Source organism: Ovis aries, chromosome 6 (assembly GCF_016772045.2).
Source record: "Ovis aries strain OAR_USU_Benz2616 breed Rambouillet chromosome 6, ARS-UI_Ramb_v3.0, whole genome shotgun sequence".
NCBI lineage: Eukaryota > Metazoa > Chordata > Mammalia > Artiodactyla > Bovidae > Ovis > Ovis aries.
Window position 1 is genome coordinate 20,219,088 of NC_056059.1, and position 7,648 is coordinate 20,226,735.

The following is a 7,648-nucleotide window of genomic DNA, read 5'->3' on the forward strand; positions in this document are numbered from 1 at the left end:
ACTAAGTTGTGTTCGACTCTTGTGACCCCTATGGACTATAGCTCGCCAGGCTCCTCTGTCCTTGGGATTTCCCAGGCAAGAATACCAGAGTAGGTTGCCATTTCCTTCCCCAGGGGTTTTCCAAACCCAGGGATTGAACCTGTGGCTCCTACATTGACAGGCGGATTCTTTACCCCTGAGACACCTGGGTAGCTGTGTTTGCAGGTAACTGTGATTGCACACCCCGGAATTTCATGGACAGCAAGTATTGGTCACCTGATGCAAAGAGCCAGTTCATTGGGAAAAACCCTGATGCTGGGAAAGATTGAGGGCAGGAGGAGAAGGGAATGACAGAGGATGCTGCTGCCCCTGCTGCTGCTGCTAAGTTACTTCAGTCGTGTCCAACTCTGTGCGACCCCATAAACAGCAGCCCACCAGGCTCCCCCATCCCTGGGATTATCCAGGCAAGAACACTGGAGTGGGTTGCCATTTCCTTCCCCGATGCAGGAAAGTGAAAATTGCAAGTGAAGTCACTCAGTCGTGTCCGACTCTTCAAAACCCCATGCACCATAGCCCACCAGGCTCCTCCATCCATGGGATTTTCCAGGCAAGAGTACTGGAGTGGAGCAGAGGATGAGATGGTTAGATAGCATCACCGATTCAATGGACCGGAGTTCAAGCAAACTCCAGGAGATAGTGAAGGACAGGGAAGTCTGGTATGCTGCAGTCCATGGGGTTGCAAAGAGTCGGACATGACTGAACCACTGAACCAAAGTATATTATATGACAGGCTAGAGCATTTATTAATAATATAGTTACATAAGATAAAAGGGTTTGTTTAGCATATTTTAGGGAAAGTCCATGGACGGAGGAGCCTGGTGGGCTACAGTCCATGGGGTTGCTAAGAGTCGGACACGACTGAGCGACTTCATTTTCACTTTCACTTTCATGCATTGGAGAAGGAAATGGTTGCCACTCCAGTGTTCTTGCCTGGAGAATCCCGGGGACGGGGGAGCCTGGTGGGCTGCCGTCTATGGGGTCACACAGAATCAGACATGACTGAAGTGACTTAGCAGCAGCAGTGAGGAAATAATTCCCCTCCAACCTATATTTTCCGACTGTATTTACACACATAGTTCTTCCCTGTAGCTCAAAAGATAAAGAATCTGCCTGTAATGCAGGGGACCCAGGTTTGATCCCTGGGTCAGGAAGATCCTCTAGAGAAGTGAATGGCAATCCATTCCAGTATTTTGGCCTGGAGAATCCCACGGACAGAGGAGCCTGGTGGGCTGCAGTCCATGGGGTCACAGAGTTGGACATGACTGAGCGACTAACACTACTGATACTATGTACACACAGTTTGGCCCGTTGAGAAACTCAGAAACTCATCTTCTGGAGCCAGCTCCTGTCTTCTCTCCTTCTCCTCTCCCTACTACCCCCCTTCCCTGCACCAATCTCATTTCACTTGAGAGTTAGAATTGAGACTTCAGAAGAAGTCAAAAGAAATGAAAAAATTGCAGATCAAGGAGGCAGATAGTTAGTAAGAGATGAGTGAGGCCTGCAACATACTTCTTAGATCCCCCTAACTATCCAAAGTTGAAGGGGTTTCCAGGTTCCTGTATGGAATTCCTCAGTTGTTAGAAATTTCACATTTTCCTCTGTAATTGAGAACTTTTCCCCTCAAACTAGATTCTTTTTCATGAAGATACATTCAAAAAACTTGTTTAGGGAAATAAAAATTTCATTTGTATCCATTAAAAATGAAGTTGACACAGATATATGTAACATTGAATCACTTTGATATACATCTAAAATTAACACAACATTGTAAATCAACTATATTTCAGCTTTAAAAAGTTAAATTGCCTTTTCAACATTGAAAATAACTGGAATCAGTAATAGCTGATGTAATTAATGTAGTCACTGTATTGACATTATAAAAAATTTATTAAAATAAGTTCCTTCTAGAAATTCACTTTAAAACTGAGAACTGGTTTACTTGACTTTAAGTTTTTAAATCAAACCATTTACTTCAACACTAATACTTGTCACAGTTGTTCTTGAACGTAGGTGTGCATGAATTAGAATCAGCAGACAGACTTGTTAAAACACAGATTGCTGGGACCCATTCTGAATTCCTGATTCAGCAAACTGTGGGCTGAGGCCAGATAATTTTTGAATTTCAGAAAGTTCCAAGGTATAAAGAAGAATTCTAAAGCTGTCTCACCCAATCCCATGCTCTCCTTACTCAATCAAATTCCAGACTAGGAACCCCTGTGAAGGGATTTTGCTGAGGGAATTCAGGTGTTGGGAGTTTCTGAGTGGGTCCAATGTAATCACGTGAGCCCTTAAAAGTGGAAGGCACGGTCAGCGCAGAGAAACCTTCACTGTGCCCTTGCTAGTTTCAAAGATGGAGGAGGAGGCGGCTCTAAGGCAAGGTAGAGGTCGGCTTCTAGAAACAGACAGCCCCAGAAAGCTCAAGAAAACAGGGGCCTTAGTCCGACAAGGAACTGAACTGATTGAAAAGTGAAAAGTTAGTCATACAGTCATGTCTGACTCTTTGAGATCCCATGGACTGTAGCCCGCCATGTCCTCTGTCCTTGAAATTACCGGAGACAAGAGTACTGGAGTGGGTTGCCATTTCCTTCTCCATACAACCTGTCTAAATCTGAAAGTGGATTCATCCCTAGAACTTCTAGAAGAAGTGCAGCCCTGACAACAGCTTGATTCTGGCCCCATGAAGACTCCAAGCAGAGAACCAGCTGAGCCACGCCGGGTCCAGGCATCTGACATACAGATAATACTTTGTGTTATTTATTTTTTAAGCGGTTATTTACTTCTTTGGCTGCACTGGGTCTTAGTTGTGGCATGCGGAATTTTCTTTTTTCTTTGTCTTAGTTGCGGCCTGCCAGATCTTTATTTGGCATGGAAATCTTAGTTGCAGCATGGGGGTCTAGTTCCCTGGCCAGGGATGGAACCAGGGCCCCCTGCATGGAGAGTGGGAGGTCCTGACTGGACCACCAGGAAAGTCCCTCATTTGTGTTATTTTAATTGTTAAATTTGTGGTCCTTGTTAACAGTGGCAATTGAAATCTTATACACATGGTAATACTGGTGCGGCTGGTCCCAGGAACACAAGTTGAGAATCATTGTTTTCCGTTATGTAAGTATTCTCTTATCACCAGTTTAGAGATATCTGAAAAAGTTAAATCACTTATCATGTTTTTCTTACTTCAGAGAATGGATTCAGAGGGGAAGGCTTCTATTTTATTGTTTAAACTGAAAATAACATATAAAATGTTTAGGAGAGTATTTAGCCCTTGCTGAGAGTTCAAAGAGAGTAACTATAATAATAAGTTTTATTAGTGGGTAGCATATATTAAAATCTCCATGCCAGGCACTGTGCTAATTATTTACTATGAATTTACCAGGTTTATCATTATTAACTCTGAAGTAGATGTTATCAATGTTCTCATTTATCAATGTGCAGTCTAAGTCTAGGAGAAAACTTGCCCAGAATCAGGCAGTCAGTAAAAACTGAGGGTGATGTATGAATCCAGATGGTATGACTCTAGAACCTAAACTCTTAATTGCTGTTGAGTTCTTTTGTCTTATTTCACATCTGCTTATGTATACACATCTACTTTGCCACTTGAATTAAGCATCCCTTCATAATTTTACAAGATAATAAAACCTAAGCTGTATGTTTTTGTCTTTATTAAACTTGTCTAACTAGCATAACGAACTATATCTATATCATTTATCCAGGCAGTTCAGTTAAGTTGCTCAGTCATGTCTGACTCTTTGCGACCCCATGAATTGCAGCACACCAGGCCTCCCTGTCCATCACCAACTCCCGGAGTTCACTCAAACTCACATCCATCAAGTCGGTGATGCCATCCAGCCATCTCATCCTCTGTCGTCCCCTTCTCCTCCTGCCCCCAATCCCTCCCAGCATCAGAGTCTTTTCCAATGAGTCAATTCTTTGCATGAGGTGGCCAGAGTACTGGAGTTTCAGATTTAGCATCATTCCTTCCCAAAGAACACCCAGGGCTGATCTCCTTTAGGATGAACTTGTTGGATCTCCTTGCTGTCCAAAGGACTCTCAAGAGTCTTCTCCAACACCACAGTTCAAAAGCATCAATTATTCGGCACTCAGCTTTCTTCACAGTCCAACTCTCACATCCATACATGACCACTGGAAAAACCATAGCCTTAACTAGATGGACCTCTGTTGGCAAAGTAATGTCTCTGCTTTTGAATATTCTATCTAGGTTGGTCATAACTTTCCTTCCAAGGAGTAAGCATCTTTTAATTTCATGGCTGCAATCTCCATCTTCAGTGATTTTGGAGCCCCCAAAAATAAAGTCTGGCACTGTTTCCACTGTTTCCCCATCTATTTCCCATGAAGTGATGGGACCAGATGCCATGATCTTCGTTTTCTGAATGTTGAGCTTTAAGCCAACTTTTTCACTCTCCTCTTTCACTTTCATCAGGAGGCTTTTTAGTTCCTCTTCACTTTCTGCCATAAGGGTGGTGTCATCTGCATATCTGAGGTTATTGATATTTCTCCCGGCAATCTTGATTCCAGCTTTTGCTTCTTCCAGCCCAGCGTTTCTCATAATGTACTCTGCATATAATTTAAATAAGCAGGGTGACAATATACAGCCTTGACGTACTCCTTTTCCTGTTTGGAACCAGTCTGTTTTTCCATGTCTAGTTCTGTTATTTCCTGACCTGCATACAGGTCTCTCAAGAGGCAGGTCAGATGGTCTGGTATTCCCATCTCTTTCAGAATTTTCCGCAGTTTATTGTGATCCACACAGTCAAAGGCTTTGGCATAGTCAATAAAGCAGAAATAAATGTTTTTCTGGGAACTCTCTTGCTTTTTCCATGATCCAGCAGACATTGGCCATTTGATCTCTGGTTCCTCTGCCTTTTCTAAAACCAGCTTGAACATCTGGAAGTTCATGGTTCACATATTGCTGAAGCCTGGCTTGGAGAATTTAGAGCATTACTTTACTAGTGTGTGAGATGAGTGCAATTGTGCGGTAGTTTGAACATGCTTTGGCATTGCCTTTCTTTGGGATTGGAATGAAAACTGACCTTTTCTAGTCCTGTGGCTACTGCTGAGTTTTCCAAATTTGCTGGCATATTGAGTGCAGCACTTTCACAGCGTCATCTTTCAGGATTTGAAACAGCTCAACTGGAATTCCATCACCTCCACTAGCTTTGTTCATAGTGATGCTTTCTAAGGCCCATTTGACTTCACATTCCAGGATGTCTGGCTCTATGTGAGTGATCACACCATCATGATTATCTTGGTCGTGAAGATCTTTTTTGTACAGTTCTTCTGTGTATTCTTGCCACCTCTTCTTAATATCTTCTGCTTCTGTTAGGTCCATACCATTTCTGTCCTTTATCGAGCCCATCTTTGCATGAAATGTTCCCTTGGTATCTCTAATTTTCTTGAAGAGATTGCTAGTCTTTCCCATTCTGTTCTTTTCCTCTATTTCTTTGCATTGATTGCTAAGGAAGGCTTTCTTATCTCTTCTTGCTATTCTTTGGAACTCTGTATTGAGATGCTTATATCTTTCCTTTTCTCCTTTGCTTTTCGCTTTTCACAGCTATTTGTAAGGCCTCCTCATGTTCATGGTTAACATATTTGCCATTTTGCTTTCTTGCATTTCTTTTCTATGGGGATGGTCTTGATCCCTGTCTCCTGTACAATGTCACGGACATCCATAGTTCATCAGACACACTATCTATCAGATCTAGTCCCTTAGATCTATTTCTCACTTCCACTGTATAATCATAAGGGATTTGATTTAGGTCATACCTGAATGGTCTAGTGGTTTTCCCTACTTTCTTCAACTGAAGTCTGAATTTGGCAATAAGGAGTTCATGATCTGAGCCACATTCAGCTCCCAGTCATGTTTTTGCTGACTGTATAGAGCTTCTCCATCTTTGGCTGCAAAGAATATAATCAGTCTGATTTCAGTGTTGACCATCTGTTGATGTCCATGTGTAGAGTCTTCTCTTGTGTTGTTGGAAGAGGATGTTTGCTATGACCAGTGCGTTCTCTTGGCAAAACTCTATTAGCCTTTGCCCTGCTTCATTCCGTATTCCAAGGCCAAATTTGCCTGTTACTCCACATGTTTCTTGACTTTCTACTTTTGCATTCCAGTCCCCTATAATGAAAAGGACATCTTTTTTGGGTGTTAGTTCTAAAAGGTCTTGTAGGTCTTCATAAAACTGTTCAACTTCAGCTTCTTCAGTGTTACTGGTTGGGGCATAGACTTGGATTACTCTGATACTGAATGGTTTGCCTTGGAAATGAAGATATCATTCTGTCATTTTTGAGACTGCATCCAAGTACTGCATTTCGGACTCTTTTGTTGACCATGATGGCTACTCCATTTCTTCTAAGGGATTCCTGCCCACAGTAGTAGATATAATGGTCATTTGAGTTAAATTCACCCATTCCAGTCCACTTTAGTTCGCTGATTCCTAGAATGTTGACATTTACTCTTGCCAATTCCTGTTTGACCACCATGACCCGCCCATCTTGGGTGGCCCCACAGGGCATGGCTTAGTTTCACTGAGTTAGACAAGGCTGTGGTCTGTGTGATTAGATTGACTAGTTTTCTGTTATTATGGTTTCAGTGTGTCTGTCCCCTGATGCCCTCTTGCAACATCCACCTTCTTACTTGGGTTTCTCTTACCTTGGACGTGGGGTATCTCTTCATGGTTACTCCAGCAAAGCGCAGCTGCTGCTCCTTACCTTGGAAGAGGGGTATCTCCTCACCGCCGCCCCTCTTGACCTTGAACGTGGAGTCGCTCCTCTAGGCCCTCCTGCGCCCAGCACAGCCACTGCTCCTTAGACCTGGGGTTGCTTCTCTGGGCCGCTGCCCCTGGCCTCAGTTGTCGGGAAGCTCCTCCCAGCCGCTGCCCCTGGCCTCCGGCGTGGGCTAGCCTCCTCCTGGCCACCGCGCCTGACCTCAAACTTGGGGTAGCTCCTCTCGGCCACGCTTCTGTGAGGTCTGTCACAGCCAGCACAAGACAGTCAGTATGTATTAAACACATATGCGAAACACTGGGTTGGGATTGAGTTTACAAACTTACAAGTGATTTCTATCCCTGTTGAACTTACGATATTAAGATAGCACCCCTGAGGTACTTAGAGAAACACTATAGCATCATTCCTAGTAAAACCAGAAATAATACAGTAATGCTGTCATCAATATTATTTGGCATGATCCATGCAGTGCAGCTAGCCTTGCCAAATTTAGCAAATAAAAATGTAGGATGCCCAGCTACACATGAATTTCAGGAAAAAAAATTTTAGTATTGGTATGTTTAAAATACTGCATGGAAAATACTTAAGGAGTTACCTGTTCCTTAAATTAATAAAGTTTTTGATCTCTTATTTTATCTGGCTACCTTAAACAGCTTTGGTACCAAAAAGCACAAACAAGACTGATGTCAAGGGGTTTACTGTCTATGTTTTCTTCTAGTTTTGTGGATTTAGGTCTTATGTTGAAGTTTTAACCCATTCTCAGTTGATTTTTGTATATGGTGTAAGTTAGTAGCACAGTTTCATTCTTTCGCCTGTGGCTGTCCAGTTTTCCTAGCACCATTTTTTGAGAAGGGGCTTCCCCGGGGATTCA